The 20,116-nt window shown below is 42.9% G+C and overlaps 1 long non-coding RNA gene across 4 annotated transcripts in view; it reads right to left on the bottom strand.

Moving 5' to 3' along the window:
• Positions 1-20,116, bottom strand: part of LOC110406925 — a 123,720-nt gene that overhangs the window by 15,408 nt on the left and 88,196 nt on the right. The window contains exons 3-4 of one of the 4 annotated variants that reach the window (XR_002443634.1): positions 18,550-18,621; positions 9,921-11,148 (exon numbers count right to left, since the gene is read on the bottom strand). The exons of 2 other annotated variants lie outside the window; for them this stretch is intronic. This is a non-coding gene — a long non-coding RNA (uncharacterized LOC110406925). Of the gene's footprint in view, positions 1-9,920; positions 11,149-18,549; positions 18,622-20,116 lie in introns of those variants that run through there. One more of the 4 variants, XR_002443637.1, reaches the window with a different exon arrangement.

The following is a 20,116-nucleotide window of genomic DNA, read 5'->3' as shown; positions in this document are numbered from 1 at the left end:
ATCAACCCTTGGCCTTAAAGCATTAAATCAGAGTTCTCTGGATCTGCCACACCATGAAAATATTTAGTGGATATAATGTTTATCTGTGATTCTTGATTCACTCAACCCATTCTCTAAGGGAATCTCTCCCAACATGCCCCCCAGTACTTAGCTGTGAAAATTACTTTCCCTTCTCCATGACTTTGTCAGTGCAGGGAACATCGCAGCCTGCTTCAAAATGCTGCGCTGCACTTCTCAATGGTATTTTATGACACATTTTTCAAATCAAATTTAAAAGCATAACTGAGTGGAATTAAATTAATGCCGTCTGGTAATGTCAGCAGCACCGGAGCTGTGCATGGCTGGCTTAGCTTCTAAACCTCTGGCAGCTTCCTGGGACTTAGTTCTGACTGCGGGGAAATAGTGAGCACTGCGACGTGAATTTTTTAGAAAACTGTATCTATGGAAGAGAGCGTGAGGGAATAAATACGTGGTAGCTGAGGTCTTGGCAGGGGTTTGCTGGGGAAGATATTGGTAAGGGTACACGTGGGTATGTTCCTGTGTACATCTGGGGAAGGAGGGTATGTGACTTAGGGATCCATGGGCATTTCAGTGTGATGGATGTAGATGTAGGGGGCTGAGAACATCCCTAACACTACCTTGGTAAACCTTATTGTGCCAGCTTTCTGCTTTCACACTCCTGCTCTGATTTGGGTTGCTGAAATATAGTTATTCCACCCCAGAATCAAGCATATCGCAGGGCTGCTCCTGATAATGAACACGATCATGAATTAGAATAGCAAAATGTTGCATCTCCAGACCACCGAGCAGAATGCACACTTTGTACCTGTGTATATTTTCATCTGTGCGTAGTCAGGAGAGTCTGCCTGTAGCATTTGGGCTGCAAAACTGATAATGCAACCCTCCATGATGGGATAGGTCATGGATGTATGCAGGTACACGCTCCAAAGCAGGTTCACATACCACACATGCAGGCTAATGTGTCTGTAGATGTCTTAATGCCTATGCTACTGACACAGAGGTCACATATATCTGTCTGAAATGGTGCATGTATAGGCACAATCTCATTTGCATACAGCCAACATTTCCCTTTTTCTCTCTCTGTTTTAAATACAGTAATTCCAGATTTATTTTTTTTTCACATTGTGAAAGCAGCCCGTAGTAATTTTAGGCAAAATTAATCCAAGAATATACAGCACGGGATGTACTTCTTCAGTGCCCAGCAGTAGTTGTTTCTCAATGCCTTTTCATTCACTCATTCAATTCCAAGAGGACCACAGGCAGAGGGAGAAAATTTCTGCCGGTAGAATTGCACAGATATCTATGTTCCTCTCTTTAGAAAATGTAGCATGCAAACCCAACGGCAGCCTTCTCCTATAAAGCACAACCTGTTTACAGTGGGAATCTCATCACCTTAACGCCACAGTGCCTTGTCCTCATCCCTACACTTGTGCTGGGGGTACCGTTGTCTCCTGGATGCTTTTGTGACAAGAATACTTTGAGGTCAGGCAATGCGTCTGTAGAGAGCACTAGAGATATGTATGCTTTTCTATTAATAATAAAGCTGTCTTGGATTTACTCGGAGATGTAGGAGCACAGAAATAGGGGAGTATATTTAAAAAAAAAAAAAAGCCAAACGCGATGAGAACTCATCCCAAGCAAACCTAGGCATAATAGATAATGATGAAACCAGAGGAATGTTGTGTATGAATCTGAGATTCAAAGGTGGGGATGGAATTAAAAACCAAAAAAGACTGTAAAGCTGCATTGCTTCTTTCTGGCCTCTGAAGAACGATTTCAGAAACACTTCTCTTGTCTGGTGCCCATCTCCTTGCCCATCTCTAGCTTGAGCATGGAAATTTCCTGGGATTTCTGAAGGAGCCTGTGGGAGCTGGAGTTACCCTGGAATTTCACAGTTGCTTCTCAGGTCTGCTACTTTTAAAAGCTGAAGTCAAATGGCTGCACAAATACTCATTTTCCCCATTTATTCCTGAAAGCTCGGACTCAAGCAGTGTGACACAAGGTTGAAATACAGTTTTATAAGCTGTTCTTAATGCACAGGGATTGACATCAGGTTGGCTAAACTGCGGAAATTTTGTATGCTAGGCAGGGCAAGATTCATTCCCTTAATTTAAGCTTCTAGATGTTCAACATCTAATTGTGAGCCAGCCACTGTGGGCTCCCTTTACAAGCAGCAGGGAGAAGCAGGCTCCCCAGAAGATGCCTCGTTCTGTTCTTGAGAGCAGCACCTAACCAGGGGCAGATGAACGCCAACAAGGAACGCACAGCCCAGACTAGAGAGAGATGGGGGTGATTATCTCGGAGCTCTCGCTGTTAGACATCTGAAGGGAAGGGAGATGAATCCTGCCCTCAGCAGCTATTACATTCCTGGGGGTTAGGGTGCTTAAAACATCTCTTTTTTGCTAGCTTGAAAGACTCCATCGCTCTCACTGAGAGACAATTTCATGCTCTTAAACAAAGTACTAAGGCATGAAAGTACAATCCAAGCCTGCTCTTTCTGTAGGGCTGTGTAGGGCTGGTTAAAGAAAAGGGCCAAACGATGTGCTTTGCATTGAACTGAGGAGCTGACATTGGGATCTGGGAAATGTTCCAGCAGGCTGAGGCAGAGGGCTGTGCTTGGTGCCAGCATGAAAAGACACAGTTTTCATGGAGATGCATCCATTTACACCCGGCCTGCATTTGGCATGGGGAGAAGAGAAATCACCCCTTGATCAGGGCTTCTTTGACATATTGAGTTATCTCTCTGGTGAGTAATGGAGTGAAGATGAGTACACGTTTGATATGTTAGAGTGGCTTCCTATAAATATTAAAGCACGAGGAAACTTCACAGGCTAATGGGACGGAAGCACCTGCAATTCATCCACGCAGACCATGAGCGCGAGGCAACTGCCAGCAGCAGCTTTCCCAGTGGGGCCATTAATGGCTCTCTCTGGGCCTTTCCTGCTTCCTCTTCTGCCTTTCCGGGGTCTTCATGGCTACAAGGAAAATTCTGCATTGCTCAGCCTCCAATTCCAAGGTAGCTGAGCTCACAGAGCTCTTTTTAATCTGTCTAGGAACAACGTGAAATCCTCATCACTGGAGGCACTTAAAAACAGATTAGACAAACTCATGTCTTGAAAAGCATTCATCTTCTTGACCCCGTCGGATAGCAGACAGGTTGACCAGAGGTCATCCAGTAATTTCTCCAATTCCATTTACCATACATATTCTCCAATAGGAGGATCTTTAAAGAACGATTTCTCAGTCTGCTGTCTGCAAGCCATCTGAACACACTGCTTTTTGCAGTCAGGTTATGCAATGGAATTAAGAAATTAAAGTTTATTTCCACATGCTATAAACAAGCAAAATGGAGACGAAACAATTAATGAATCACAGAACCAAAGGAAGGCTTGGGTTGAAAGGGACCTCAAAGATCACCTAGTTCCAACCCTCCTGCCAACCGCTAAATGAACGAATACTCAAAAGTTTAGCCTCATTTTTATGTGGCTGTCCAATAAAATGGGGAAAGAAATGTCATAAGATTTGTTTCGATTATAAAAAAAAAAAAAAAAAAAAGAAGAAGCCATTCGCTATTTGAAAATAGAGAAATGTTGTTCTAAGCGGTGGTTACCCGGATTTGTACCATTAGTCTGACAGGTGGGCAGCCCCCACCAGGAGCTCGGGGAGTCTCCTCACTTCTGAGAGTCAGAGCCTGCAATTTTCAAAGGCACTTGCTGGAAGGAGCGACTTTCTGACAGCCCCGGGCTGTCAGCTGAAAGGCTGCTGTTGGGAAATTGGGAAAGAGTTTCCTCTTGCTCGGAACAATACCTGGCTCTTGATTTCCCTGGATGGTTTTGCACTGCTACCTGTCCTGAGGCATGGAGTTAACTAAAAGATACAAAGAGGTCACTGAAGAGCTGAAGAAGAAAAGTGAGATGATAGGAAGTGTAACTTCACCTCCGAGCAGCTAACTTCAAAATAGTTGGATCAGCAAGGACGCCAAGTGTACCTACTAGCTTGTGTGTGTGCTTGTCATTTTTTTTCTGTTTTGTTTTATTATTCTTATGTTGCTGTGAAGAGTAGCTTGAAGAAAAGAGAGCTGAGAGAAGTCAGACAGATGACTGCATGTGTCAGGGAAAATGTGTCAGGTCAGAACGCATCGTCTGACAGAGGCAGTCAGGGAAGGCTTCCTCCTGCTCAGACGGGTAAGTCACCAGGCCTTTCAGTGAGAATTTGGCCAAACAAAATTGGTTTGTGGCTTTTCCTCCTAGGACTTTCTCCTTCAGCCCATGCACCTGGTCCAACCCAGGTGTGAGCGGTAAGGGTGGAAGTGTCAGAAGCTGATGTGGGACCTGAAGGTCCTTTGCAGCATGAATGCATCTCCTCCTTCCTTCCCCTAACAGAGTTTCAATCTTTAAGTCTTGTTCTCACCTCAGTAATATTACAGCACCACACATATCGTCAAGCACTGGCCTCCATCAGCTGCCACAACAACCCAGCAGTGGCAGGTCCAATGATGACCACCCCAACTCTGCTTAACCCAGTTATAAAGTTTGACAAACCCCATTCGTTTCCACATTCTCAACCCAGATTTTCATGAGTGAGAGAGAAACAAGCCAATTTTCTTCACAAATAAGGTGATTTGGGATTTCGGTGCAGGACCTGAGTGCATGGGATGTTTTCTGGCTGCTCTCAGTCACTGTCATTTCACATCCAGCTCGAGTGCCAGCGTTTATGTTAAATCAAACCTCTGCATTTAATAAGATAAAATAGTTCTTTATGAAATTAAAATTAGGTTTTAACATCTGTAGCAAACAGAGGGTATGCTCTCATGTCACATCTGCACCTGTGCAAATGCCAATTAACCCAGTATAATTAGTCACAATTTTTGCTAATTACCACTAAGATCAGAATCAGGATTTACTTTCTCATTTTTTATTCCCCTTTCTCTTCCAGCTCGTGATCTTTCTTTCCATCACTACCAGGAGCCGGGGGGTTATGCAGATGGCCACGTGGGACCACCTCTAAAAGCAAAGCCTCAGAACCAAATTCCCAAGAGCTCAGCACCTGAAATGCAAACACAATTTTCAGAAGAGTGTGGTTCGTATTTCACCACCTAAAAAAGGGGTAAATCTTTGGTCATTCCCTGCCTCCAGCAGATTTTACAATGGCGCATACCATCAAAAGAAATCAATACACGGTAAATGGAGCACTTCTGAGAAAAGTTGGCTCCCGCTGTGAGCCTTGAACCTTTCTGAAATTGGTGACAGAAAGTCACTATTTCATCACTGCAGTGGGCTCTCCTGCCCATCCTCAGACTGCAACGAGCACATGTGACATGACAAGCAAGGGTGCTTCCTGCCTGCCCACCTCCCCAGTTTTTTATCATTACGCATTAATCACATCTCAGCATCTGTACTATTCATTGTCATTATTCATGACTTTTTGGATTAGTAATAACCATACTAGGAATTACTATTGTGAAGAGCTGGGGGAAGGACAGGATATTTTGGTAGGTCTTTTCACATGTAAAGCACTGGACTCCCACAGACTATTTATCAGAAAGGAGTGTGCCGTGGCTATGAATAGGAGGAAGAATATTGTAGCTACTATGGCATAAGTGAGGAAAGGCTTGTGAAAACTATTACTTCTTATTGTCCTAAATGGTATAATTGAAGAGAAAAAAAGTCAGAAAAGCTTTGAGACACTGAACTCTTCTTCAAAATTAAAACAGAAGCAGCAAGATTTGCTTTTGGATGCTATTATTTTATCACTGGATTGCAAGGGATGGATTGGCATTCATTATTAACATCCTTCTATGTACACACAGCTCACCTGAACAGTAAATACATGTATTTTATCTGTTTCAGTATTGTCTGGAGTCACCTTGATTTTAATGGTGTTTTCGGCAGAGGGATTTATACCATGGATTTCTGATCACCTCTAAAGCAATAGTTTGTGATCCCAATGGCAGTAGAAGTGGTTCCTGCACTTAAAAAAACGTGAGATCCCTGACCTAGGTGGCCAACACTAGAAAGTTTGGTAGAGTATTCTTAAAAGCCCAGTAAAGTTCATGGCTGTCCTCGCCATTCAATTAAAGAGCTAACATTTCCTTGTCTGTAACAGATCTTCTTTCTGTTGGAAACTAAACCTAGTACTCATTTTCTTATGTCCTCAGAGAACAACAGATCATCTGCTAAAATGTCCTTTAACGCAGTAGAAAGTTGCATTGTGTCCTCTTTCAGTCTTTTCCTATTAAGGTTCAGCTCCTTCAACTTTTCTCCCAGGTCTTGTTTGATGAAACTCTCCTCCTCCTTGCTGGTATTTCTTTGAATCACCCCAATTCGTCCACATTATCAAACCCAATACCCCAAAGATCTCGTACTCCAGCTGGAGACTCCTTAGTGCCCAGCTAAGCAGAATATACGATCTCTCTGGTGTTAGTTTCCAGAGCAAGATTTGCCTCTTCTCACTGTTAATCCATATTCATCTTCTGCAGTATTATAACCCCTTGATCCTTCTCCTCTGTACTCCCATTAAGGCAGTTATTCTCCCTTTCACAGACATCACCATGATTTCTACTTCCTAAGAAGTCATTTGCACCATTGTCCTATTGAATTTTGTCTTGTTGATTTCCTACTGCTCCGCCAAAGCATCAGAATCATTTTAAATTCTAATCCTGTCTCCCAAACTGCTAGCAGTCCCTTCCAGCATAGTGCCATTTGTAAATTTTATAGATGTGCACCTCAGTACATCATCCACGTGGATAATGAAAATATTGAAGAGGTGTGGAACTCAAATTCTAGTGCCCTTCCTGCTTAAAGGAGAACTATCCATGAGTGACTTCTCAGATAACTGCAGACCCATTTTGTGAGGCCTTCTTCTTGCTACATTTCCTCATTTGCTTTTAAGAAAACAAAGTGGGTTCCTGTTAAAAGCAAGGTACATCACAACCACTGCATCCTCCTAAAGCACTGAGGCCAGAGGCTCCGTTAAGCAAGTTAGACTGATTTGACAAGATTTGTTGCTCACAGTTCCATATTGACTGCACGTTTTATGATTTTATTACCCTCTAGATACTTACAAGTGATTGTTTAATGATTTACTCTCATTTTTCTGGGTTAGGATGACTTGTCTCTAACTCTCTGGGCCCGCTTTTCCCCTTTTCAAACATAGGAGCTACGTTTGTCCTTCTCTGGTCCTCTGGGCCCTTGTCACTGTCACCAAGTAGCTGAAGACAATTGCTAATCATGCAGACTACAGTGGCACACTCCTTGAGAGCTTTGTCAGGTTAGACTGACTCCTATGCAACAGCTATTTACATGCTCTTTAACTCATCTATCTCCTATTGTGGAAAATTTTTGTGCTTCACCGGCATTGTTTTCCTTCCTGCTCTTCCCTTACAAGCCTGTGTTTCTCCTTTCACATCCTTCTGAAAGTCTTTCGTTGGAGCCTGAACTCCTGCTTCACTGCTCCTTTCCATCCATCCCAGTCATACATCATGGCACTCACATTTGATTAGCGCTTCATTTTAATTTGGCAAGTCTTTAAAGATATTTCTGTGCATCTATATTGATCTCTTTCTTGTCTTCCCAGGTACCTGCAATTCACTACAGGCCTTCAACTTCTCACTTTTAGCAACTGTCCAGCACCTCCTCCCCACAGGGACCCCTGAGAAGTTCACCCATCAGCCCCCTGCATTCCCTCTGCTCTCCTCATTCTGCTGCTTTTCTGCCTTTTCTATGAATTCTGAATATGTTAAGTTTGTGGTCACTATTTTTGCAGAGCTTTATTCCCACCACCTATTTCTGGCCACATACTTCAGTTAAACAGTCATTTGTAAAACACAGAACCAATCCTGAGCAAAGATACCAGTGCCATAAGCCTTCCTCTTCCCAAATGACCCTACCAGCCATTATCCCCAACAGAGCTGGAGGATCTGATTTCAGCCAGATATGTCGTAAAAACTGGGACTTCTGGGGCACGTGGATAACTCAGCTCTTCTGTGCTCTCATCTGTTTGCTACATTTTACTCCCTATGTCTGCAGTAATATGGGCTGTAGTTTGCCATTCTCTATGGAGAGCCATTACTCTATGGAGGTTTAAGAATCACATAAATTATATTACGAAAAAAAACATTTGCAAAAACAACCCATATTCACACAGGGAACCATTGTAGAGGGTTCACTCTTATTTCTCTCTTAATCTTTCCTTTAGCTCATATCTGATTTTTCCTTCTTTTGAGGCTTCTTGTGTTTCCTACGCATGTAGGAAGTAGGTATACCATCATGACACCATCACGTGTGCTCAAAAAACCACAGCAAAAAGGCTGGCAAGTAGTAGAAACGTACTTTCCTTCAAGACAGACATTTAAGCCTTAGATATTTTTCCTTCCTCAAAATATCAGTCACCTCTAACTCATTTTAATCAGCAGAAGCCGGGTACTTAAATAGCTGTGAGGAGCTGTCCCTGGTGTCTTCCAGCTCCAGGACCCAATCACTGATCATCAATCTCTGGATCCAATCACCAGTGACTGATTTAATGATGTCAATATTCCTTTGCACTCCTCCATAATTTCCTGTCCCTGCCCTTTATGACTTGCCATAGGAAGCAGCCCATTATGATAATTCAGTATTCCTACAGAAGAAAACGGTGCTGAAAATGAAAAATAAAACTCTACGCCGATCCAAGAAGCAACCATAGCTGCAGAATTAGCGACCAGGACACTATTTATTGAATTATTTATCTATAATGCAATGCCACAGTTTAAAAAATTAAATTAGTCTAATTATCCTATTTAAGGAGATAACTCTCCTGTTGCTACCACTCCCATAATTTTCTGCATTTCCATCTCCTTTAAGACTAAATTATCTACTTCTAGGCTTTTTTCCACCCCGTATATATCTGAAAAAAATATCCTTCGAGGTATAATTAACTTTTTCATTCAGAATCCTAATTTCCTCTCTCAGACATTTTCTGCTGTGTTTAAACTATTTATTATGCAAACTGAGAGAAGTCAAACTATGAATTATGTACAAATCTATGTATAGAAGTTCTCAGCTAATCACTGCATCTCGGTGTCTATGGTTCAAGGTAACCAAAGTACACAGAACGGAAAATATCAGAGTCCAGCATTCAGCATAGGACATTTTTTCCTCACGTTAAAGGCACCTCTTCCCCACAAAATAAATACTTCATGTCTTCTTTGAATCATTTACTTTCTATCCTGTGGTTTCGTACTACCTCCACCATGTTTACCTTCCTTTGCACTCTGCCTCCCTCATCTCTTCTAAGGTGCTCTCGCTGAACAGCGGTCAGATGGGAAGATCTGCAGTGACTTCTCATGGCTGCTGAACGGCCTTGCACTTGGCGTTTGATTTTTATCTTTTTCCTGATGCTGGTTCACGTGTTTGGTCTCTCCCCTTGAATGCCATGGATTTTCCATTGTCATTGGAGGGGTGGGAACAACGTTGCAGGCGTGTTCAAAAGAGCCCCAAAGTATTTGTCTCACGTCACTTAGGCGTTGGCATCATGCAGGTTATGGCTGCTGATGTTATTGATTATTAGCATTAATAAAGTTATGCATGGCTCGGAGCCTAAATTAAGGCCTCAAAGACATCACAGAAAAAGGTATTTGTGGTCCCAAGGATTTTTCAATCTCTGATTACTCTTTCAGCTAATTAATAGCACATCAGTGGCTATCTATCTGTCCTGTCAGCACGAAGATGTTAAAAAACCCCTCTAGCTCTTCAGTGGCATATTTCCTAGCAGATTTATTTTAATCAAAAAAGAATTATCTTGCTTGGAGAAACCTTTTGGAGAAACCTTTTCTTCTCCAGTGCGTGCAATTTCAAGTAAATGAAAGGAAGAAATATGCTTTTATTTATTTTTCCATATGGAATTGTTATGATTCATTAGCACAGAACGTGGGTAAGCACTTTAGGGTTATGTCCAATGAGACAATTGTGAGATAAGTGAACTGTTAGGGCTGGATCTTCTGCTTGTATAAGGCAGCAATGGTTCACTGAAGTCCTTTCTGTTGGGTTGAAAACTGAAGCTGGGATGCCTCTATATATTACATATAAAGCGAATACAAGCTAGACACCAAAAATCAAAGGATGTCAGGACAACCTTTATTTATAGAGGTAATAGGTGGAGAGAAAGAGGAATACAGCCCTGATTTGGAGAAATAAATTCCCTTCTCTAGGAAAATTCTTCGGCGAGGCTTTAATTTATCAGGGCCTTAAGGCCAGATGAAGTCAGTGCCTTTTAAGCACAATAAATGAATGTGTTGCTGAAGCTGTTTCCACATCCGAGAGCAAAGACAAAGATGTATATGCTCCTGGAATTAAGCTTGACTAATAAAGAAATGCCATTAAATGCGTGCAGCTGCAGAAGGAGAGCTCCAGGTTGTTTTCCGGGGAGGCTCTCTGAACCATGAGCTCCCAGTTGCAATCCAGTGAATTTACGTATTTAATTCCATACCTTCACACAGCAGCCCAGCAGATATAAGAAAAAGCAGGTTGGTACAGTTCATTGAGAAACACAGGATGGAATTTCCGAACGTGCAAACCAAAATCCTACGGTTCTCTCTGTGAAGTCAAAGAAGTTTTTTAGGGGCTTTGGGATTTTGAGTGTCCCCAGAGCTTTCTCCAGTTACTCTTCTAGAAGCTGGGAAATGGACCAAGCCTGTCCTGAAAATAACTGTGATCCAGCGTGACTTTATGATGAGGATGGGTCTTGCAGCCTCCCAGAAGGAGAAAAAAACGTATTAAGGACTTTTACAGGAGCCTCTCCATTTCCTTCTAATCAGTTTTATCTCATTACCAAAGCTTCTTGGCACTCTTTTCATGCCTGTGCGCATGGGACAGAGGAATCTGTTTGGATTTTTGAACCTGTTTCCACCTCTTTAGAGCTCAGTAACTCCAGAAAAGGAGGATGCTTTCAGCACTCTACCTGTAACCCCAATGAGCTTTACTTAACTCCTGAGTCAGGTCTGCTGGGATTCAAATCTGCAGTTTCAGAGAACCTAGCAGGAATTGCAGACCTCGTGGTTTGGTCCCTTACGCCATCCCTTTGGTCTTGAAAGTTCAAATAAGCATGCACCAGGAGGAGAAATAATTGCAGGAGAACTCCCAAGCCGGGGCGCTGGAAGGAAAGGGAAAAAAAAAAATCAAAGCAAGTTAAAAATATCCTCTGCAAAGACAACTACAGGCCAGTAGCTCCGGAAAGCTGAATTCCTCAGAAGGGATTCGCACCATCATTGTTATTTATTGCTTCTGACACCTGGTCCATCACATCAGGAATCCTCGCGGCTCCGCAGCCTCCTGACAGATGCAGCATGCAGCAAATGCCTCCTCGATGCATCCTCCTCTGTCCTAGCAACAGGCTCTGGATGCAAGCAAATCCCACTGCGATCAGGGATGGACAAGGTAAGGGATGGGTAAGATGGATGCAGTGATGGCTGCTGAGAGGATAAGGCTGAAACCTGTGCCTAGGAGATTTAAAACTGGCTGTAGCAAATGAAATATGCACAGCAACCTGATCAGATAATGTCAGTTCGAATTTTATTTATCTCATCACTAGCAGCTCTGTGAGTTTGCTGCTTTCACTTTTTCTACTATTATTTCTTTCTGGAAGCCTCTCATTAACCTGCTTTTCTCTGGATTTGTTTGTGCCTCGCTTTGGCAGCTGGCCAGAAGAAAACAGGGCTTTAATTCTACAGACTGTAGATTGTGTCCCAGTTATTAAACCATATTTATTTCTCTGTTTCCAGAATTTTGTGGTTGCTTTTTTCTTTTTTTTTTTAATTGCTATGTTATTTTGCTTCTCTTTCCCACTATGGAAAGAAAGAAAAAAAAACACAGAGATTTTAACTCTTGGGCTGCCAGAAACCAAACTGACTTTCTATGCCAAGCATGGGCAGGCTCCAGAGCCTGGTTCATGGGCTAGATGCTGCTGAGATGAGAGATCAGCTATCTGAAAATCAGGCTTGTGAGTCCCCCCCCTACAAAGAAGACATTTGTGCAAACACAGACTCGCAGTTCTGCATCTTGGAGTTTGAAAGAGGGTTTAGGCATCTGTGTCCTTATTTTAAATAGCCCTTGTGCCTGCTGGAGCATGGACCCGCAGACAGGAGCAGCAGAGCTGAATAATCCACACTCAAAGTTGGGCTCGGTCCAAGCTACCGCTGTGAAACTCTGGTTGCACAACTCAGGCAGAACATTCAGTGCTTGCAAAATGGACTTTAACTCTGTCAGCTTCATCCATACCTGGCGATGCCCTTCCCCATCTAGAGCTTGCCATGGGACAAGTCTGAGCAAAATGGCAAGGCGTGACCAAGGCACATCGCTCTGTCTTGCTGTAACACAGCCCTGATGGAATTATAAGACGTATTTTCTCCGGGAATATCATCAATAAATCTGCTTTGAATTGTTCATCCCTCCACTGAATGTCATTCAAATTCTGCAATTACAATATTGAAAATTCTGAGAAACAAATTCTCTTTTCCATTACTAGCAAAGAAAATACAAAGAAAATATATCAATCCACCATGTTTCACCCAGTGACGTCTCTTTTCTCCGTGGAGGTGCTAAGATGGCTCATTCAGTCAAGAGATATTACTCAGAGGCTCGCAATCCATCAACCTGGCATCAAGAAGATGGATAGCAAACTCTTTTTAAAGACACGTTAGATACACAAGTACTCTGAGAACTGTATTTCAGATCAACCCATTCAAAGAAAGACAAGAATTATAAGAGACAAAAGTTCCCCTCCGGTTTTCCCTATCACTAAATGTAGTTAATGTTTCCAGCACAGCTGTTATTCTAATTAAAGCCTAGCGTGTTTTAATGCACAGGAAGAAAAAACCCAATTGCATCCCATCTCCAGTCTCCACTATACAGTCTCCACCAGGCTTCACCCAATCCTCTGAGAAAGAAGAGGCAAACACAGAGACCTGAGACCATAATTAAACATATTTAGGCTCTTAAGTTCCCAATGAAATGGTTTCATCTAGGATCCAGTCAGCAGCTCCAGAACTGCCATTCATGGCCCCAGACAAAGGTATCAGTCCACATCTCCACCTCCTATCTGTGGTTTATGCAGTGGCTGTGTTTGCTCACCCTTCCACTTCCCTTTCATTCTGAATTCCTCCTGGTACAAGCTAAGCCCGGGATCCTTGGTGTCCCTTCTGCAGAGTGGTTGTGAGAACCAGATGGCACATAGCTCTTGGGCTGGCACAGAGCACAAAGTTGAATTTCAATGTCAATGAGCAGCTAAATGATTGAGGGCTCATCCACACACAGTTTATTCACTGGTCTGAAGACATCTAAACTGAACTGTCACAAACACTTAGTGCAGAACCACCACTGTGGCTTCAAGATAGCTGCACATTTAGCACTCAGATCTCGAGCAAACCTGAATGGAAACCGTCCTGAACCTGGTAACTGCATGTTTGCTGGGTCACATTTGACATAGGTGGTTATCAGTCATCCTCTAAACATTAGGCCTGGTTTTCTTTTAATATGTCTTTTTTTTTTTATTAAAAGAAAAATATATTTTTCCCTTGCTAGCACTAATAGCATTTATTGGGACAAATAAAATGTTCTCGTAGAGTTCCTACTTATTGACTTTATTCTCTTTAAATCCATTTACTCAAATGATTGAGTTCATAATAGCTTTCATCTTTGTGCAATCAGCCCCGTGTGTGTGTGTGTGTCTGTGCAGTTTGGACGTTATTCCATTTGCATGTAGCAAGTGTCACCAAGTCTGTGTCACCTGCATCTAAACAACTCTCTGACTTTTAACTTTGTGACTGAATTCTCTTTATCTGTCAGACCGATGAGGTCTAGCACCGTTTTCTCTCCTGATGGATAAAATACTTTTAAAGTTAGGGAATTGTCATTTTCATTTAAAAAAAGAAAAAGAAAAAAAAAGAAAACTGCAAGGATGTTTTAGCTCTGACAGCAAGAGATCTCCTTCGTGTGTCATTCAGATTCAAGACTTTCCCTTCCTACCTATAGTAGAGAGGTATTTAAAGAGCCAGGCAAGAAACCAAGTAATTCTCTGGCCTGCAGTGGATAGCAGCCAGGACCTGGAACTAATTTGGTCTTTATGAGAGCATTACTTCAAATCATTTGCTTCCCAGTTATAAGGGATTCAGAAACATACAACGCCATTTCTGACATAAGTATATATAAATCACTTCTGCTCTTTTTTGACCACTTCTGCTTCCTAAATAGATTGCAACCACTCCTTTCAACATTCCAGTTATGCAAATCTTCCCATCAGATTTCTGAAACACCAAAGTAGGTCGAATTTATGCTCGTATGTGAGCAATTCCTATTCCTCCTTTACTACCCAGAATCTTCACATTGGAGTATAGGCAATTAAGGATTTTCTGTTCCTTCAAGTCTCTTGATACCTCAATTAATCTGGTTCTCAACATCTTGATTTTGTGCTAAATTAGTGCTCCCTGTCCCTTCTCTTCATCCTCCCCTTTGCTATTGCCGCAACGCACCCAGCCTGCTGCACAGCCCCTCCTTTTAAACTGGCTGCTCTTCTCCTCAGACAGGATTTCTCCAAATGGCACAGCCTCTTGTTCACAGAGGACAACCAATACCGAACACAAAATGACATCATTTACACAAACCCATTATAATTTCACTTCCAGAGTTCTCTGCCTTCTCTTTGTAGGGGAGATGGCTGTCTGAGAAGGGCATCCCTGCTCTCCAGCTGCCTCCTGTGCCATAAGTGTGTCCAGATTTGTCTGCAACACGGGGGGTGTCACGTAAAGATGAGTAACAAATAATGAGACGTATTGATTTCACCAACTCCTCGCCTGCCAGGTTCAGCCATAGAATGCAATCTTGTCTAGTTTTTTATTGCTCAGGAATGACCAATTCAGCACATCAGTTGTTTGAAAGCGTTTCTCACTTCTTAAGAAACAAGATGAGAAATTATCCCTATTCTCTTTGGCTAATGGCTTCTTTTTTTAATAGACATGCACAATTTTCTGTGCTATCAGGAAATTCTTAGTCCCATGTAGATCTCTACTCCCTTCCACTAATTGGATCATCAGTGATAATTTCCTCCATAACAACCTAAGAGACTAGAAACAATTGAACATTTCCAGTTAAGTGAAAATTATTCTTTTTTTCTCCTGTTTGAGGCTCTCATTCTCATATGACACCAGTCAAGCAGTGGGTTACCAAGCCCCTGTGGTGCTGATGGTGACAGGGTGTCTGATGGGCACTATTGAACCCAGCTCTTATACTAAGCTCCAGGGAGCTCAGGCAATGCTTCATGGTACACATCAGTATGACACGAACAGGACACCACTTTCCCAGTGCCTCAAGCACTGCACACATGCTGCAGAGAGAGGAAACTCTTCCTGAAGCCTGCCAGCCACTGAGCATCCATCGAAGCACCACCAAACCATTGCTCCACTTCAGAGCAGTCCCTGGCCACCTTGTTCCCTCTGGGGATGAGCGTGTTGACTTCACCCAACGAGCCAGGACACCAGCACATCCCCAGCAAAGCCCATTCCACCGCGAGGTGCTGATGTGCCCATGGCTTTCCTTCAAATCTCATGCTTTTAAAAGCAGATAAATAATGAACTTCCCGGCACATTTCTGCAGCTCAATGGTGACATCCAGTGCCTGGCTCAGTTATTCCCAGGTGTGTTCTGCAGGGGCCAGCCAGCCCTGTTTCTTGGCTCAGAGAGTGGCTCAATTGTCTCTTGCAATTACATCATCTTCATACTGGAAAATACTTTAAAACAAAATCCCTGTTTAGATTTGCATAATTACTTAATTGCAGGGCCTCACATCTCTTTTCCTCCCGTTGAGCAGTGCTCTGTGCAGCAAGCAGTGTGCCCATAAGCTCAGCTCACAGTCCTAATGCACCTGGAAAGGGGTTAACTCCACTGAGGATGGGATTCCAGTGCTTCAGCCTGAATTTCACAAACAGCTGCTATTTACCTTGCCGTGACCCAAAGCGATCTGAAACCTTCTACAGCCCAGGTCTGGAAATTAGGTTCCTGCAGCTGTGCTGTGCCTGCCAAGGGTTCAGTGGTGCCCTCCTGAGCTACGTGGGCAGGAGGAACAGCAGAGGAAAAGGGGAAGGAAAAAAAGGAAAACTGAAAGAATGATAGGGATTAGGGGGGGAAACGGAGAAAAGAAGGAAAGTATATTTATGGTGGGAAAGATAGAAAAAGAAGTAAAAGGAAACTGACGGGAGAAGCAGTGATGAAGCAGGAGAAAGAGCCGTCCCAGTCTGGGCAAGGAGCGATGCCGTTAAGGATCTCAGTACGGTGGAGATGGCGTGTGCTGAACAGGCTGTCAGCACGGCAGCACCCAGCTCCCCGCCGTGATAAATGTCACCTGCCTCTTCTGACACTTGATAAAGGTTCTGTCCATCAGAGGTGCCAGCTACGGTGGCCAGCGGGCTCGATTGTAACCTTCAGCGCTGCTCGCTCAGAGAGCAGTCCCAGAATTTTCCCCTATTTCACCACTGCCTCTGCTGAAGAATTTCCCCTCCACCCAGCCCAACCACCCTGCTGACCCTGCTGCCTTCTGGCACCCATCACTCAAACAGGACCACTCAAAAAGGGCAGCAGAAATAGAGCCCTCTGACCCAGCCAGCCAAGGAGATGCAGTCTGGGCCTGGACTCAGCCAAGCAAGGCTCTCAGAAGGACAGAAGATATGGAAAAAACATGAGAGTGGTAAAACAACTATAAAAGGACAAAAAAAAAAAAGTCTCCCTTTAAACTTGGCTCTCAGCTCATGACTCTTGGTGCCAGACAGCATCTTAGTGAGTAGGAAAGGAAGACCCACAAGGGAACAGGTGTGGTGTGCCAAAGCACCGAAACAGCAGGTCGATGGAAGTGCTGCTGTATATTTAAATACACTTCGGATTCGCCCCCAAGAGCACTGGGAGGTAACTAGCAGCATAACACTTCTCCCAAAGACTGCAGCGTCCTTTGAGAATGCAAACCAACTATAAGGCTTGTAGCCATAACTGGAAACTGCTGCCTGGCCACATCAGTAGCTTTGTTTTAGAGTTTGAACCAAAAAGGGAAAGTGATTTATCTAACACAAAAAATCAGCAAGATCCCCAGGTACAAAACCAGTAAGCAGCTGGTTAACCTGGAATAAGCGGGCAGAACGCATCTCAGCTACCCAACAAAATGAATGAACAAACACCACCCCAAGTCTGGCTATTTGAGAAGTCAGTTATTCAGAAAGACTGAAAGCTAAGGATAAATCCCATACTAGCACATCGGGTTAATACGGCAGCAATAACAGGAGAACAGGGTTATTTAGGATACATATAAATTCTTGTCAAGAGAGGTCATTTCTTCCCCCCCTCTGGGCTCAATGAAACAAACATCCAGTCAGTTCTGAGTATCTCAGCACCAACAACATATTGACAACTTGGAGAGAATTCAAAGAACATCCTCAGTGATGATAAAGGGACTGGAAGGATTGATTTACAAAGAGAGGTTTTATGACCTAAGTGGGATAGATTCATCTTTAGTACAATTCCATTGATGTCAAAGGGCCAAATTTTGCCCTCAATTACAACAGCGTAGATGTGGCAAAACTTCACTGAAGCAAAAATATAAGGTCATCATTAAAGGAAAAAAGAAAAGAAGAATCAAAAAGGAGCATCTATTAGGCTCTGGACATATCTCTAAGGAGGAATGGTTGAACCTCCAGTACTTCTGACATTTAAATTAGCCAAGATAATAGCATTGAATAATATTATACAGAGAACACTTCCGCACTGACAAGAGAAAGAAAAATATACGTGGGATTTCCTTGTATTTTTATTATTATTATGATTACTGTTTTATGAAAGGATGAATCCATATCTAAAATTAACTTCCTATAGGCACATTTAAACAGAGTATGTTTTAATACAAGCAAAAAACATCAGGGAAAAATCTATCTTTTGGTAGAGCCAAAGAAAATAAAGAGAGTTTTTAAGGTAAGTTAGGGATAAAGAAACGCCTAACAATGGTATCAGCCCATTACAACAGGAGATGGCTGGTGAAGATAAAGCAGAGATGACAAATGTTAATAACTGTGGGGAAAAAAAAGGCAATTCTATTCAGTAACAGTTTATATACCGCAGTGTAAAGAGGTGCCTCAGTGGAAAGATTTTAGAGGATGGCTGAAGTAAGCTCCAGGTTGATTTGTAATTTGAAGTGTGAGGATGATATAGTTCTCACTACTGGAATCGCAGAACTTTACCAAGAGGTTATATGTTGTAGAAGGGAAGAGCTATTGCCCCTTCACTTTTATCTCCAAGACAAAAATAATGTCCATAACAGAAAAAGCTGGTGATTTTAGCAGGAAGGAGAGGACCTGAGCAGGTTTCAGAGTTTTTTATGTCTATGCTTAGAAATAAATCAAGACAGTTAATGCTGAACAGAGAGTGGGGAGGAAGTCAGCCACTAGAACCGCCATGTCCATCACAGCATGAGCGTGATAGACCTGGGATCAAAATGGAAGCAAAAAGCACAGGGCTTTGAAACTTACCAACCACTACCGGATTTGTTGAACAACAAGAAATGCTCCAGAAGGTATCCATCCCACTAACACTGACATCAGCTGTAAATTAAAAGAGAGTTCCAGGTAACGGGATGCTCTGATAACAATGTGACGTTCAAAAATACTATATGGGATGACTAGTTAGCCTGGGTTGGTAACTTCTAGTGACATAAATACAGTGAAAATAATGGAAGAGTTAATACAAGAACCAATTAATAAAGCATTAAGGAATAGGAATATAATTAATGACTGTCAACATGATTTTATGGAAAATAGGTTTTATCAAATAACCTGATTTAATTATTTGGGTAGATTCCAAGCTGGACTGATAATCACATTGATGGACTTGGCTCTAGTAAAGCCTTTGACTTAGTACCGTACAATGTTTTGATTTTAAAAGTTAGAGCTACACTAAGACAAAACACACTGAACAGATTAAAAATTGGCTAACTAATTGGCGAGTTCAGCAAGAAGTAATTAATGGAGCTTTATCACAAGCATTTTGACTTTGGGGAATCCACATAGATATATACTTCTACAGCCAGTACTACCCAACGCATCTAGCAAAGAACTCCAAATTAACACATAATATATTGCTAAAATCTGTTAATGCAACAAAATGTGATCAATTGGCAAGTACTTCTGGGTGCTTCCAGGTAGTCCCCAGAATTGCCAAAGGATCAGATCCGCCCAGGAAGGCAGCCAGCCTCAAACAGGGGCTGCACACTGCAGCCTGAATACACGATGCTGGTCTGGTATCTGCGTACAGAGCTCACCTTGGCCAACCCCCGAGGAGATATCAAAGGGGAAATGCACGGCCCAAGATCCTCAGCATCCCCTTGTTTTCCCTGTCATGGATCCCACTTACATGTTCTGACTGGAACAGGCTGTTATTTTCCCAAACACAATCAGGGACCTTTGTGAGGGTGTTGTTTTCCTCCCCCACTCTTTGTCATCCTGATAGATCTCCGTCCGATCACACAATAAATGAAACCCCAAAGAAAAACAAGCACTTACATTTCCCCCCCACCCCCCGCTGCCCACAAACTCACGATATGCTTTTAGAGCACTTAGCATTCTCCGATTATGTTAAGATATACCACACGTACGCCGCTCTCCTCTTTCATGAAAACTTTAAATCGCTATTTCTGGGCTCAACTCAACCCTTGCCTCATTCTGTGATAAAAGGACTTAAAAGCGCTGTTCTGGAATAGAATAAGGATTGGGTTTGTAGGGTCTTTCACATTCACAGCGTCCCAGGGGGCTGTAAAAGGCACTGGTGCAGACACGGGAAGCACAGCAAGCGCAGCGCCCATTAGGTGCTCAGCGATGGTCGCACTCAGCCTTACACAGCAGCAATGGCTCTGCAAAGGGAACGGGGCATTAACCGGACGCCAGCATTACTGTAATGGGCCATAGAGACAGCCAGGAGTCTGAAACAGGTGGTGGGGAGAAGCAGGGAAGACTGCAAATCCTGGCTGAGTGGCAGGGAAAGGCAGAGGTGCATTGCAGGATTGGCTTAGGGATGATGCACCTCCCCACAGGTTATGGGGGA

This window comes from Numida meleagris, chromosome 16, assembly GCF_002078875.1.
Source record: "Numida meleagris isolate 19003 breed g44 Domestic line chromosome 16, NumMel1.0, whole genome shotgun sequence".
Lineage (NCBI taxonomy): Eukaryota > Metazoa > Chordata > Aves > Galliformes > Numididae > Numida > Numida meleagris.
The sequence above is the reverse complement of the archived record's forward strand: the minus strand, read 5'-3'. Positions and strand labels throughout refer to the sequence as shown.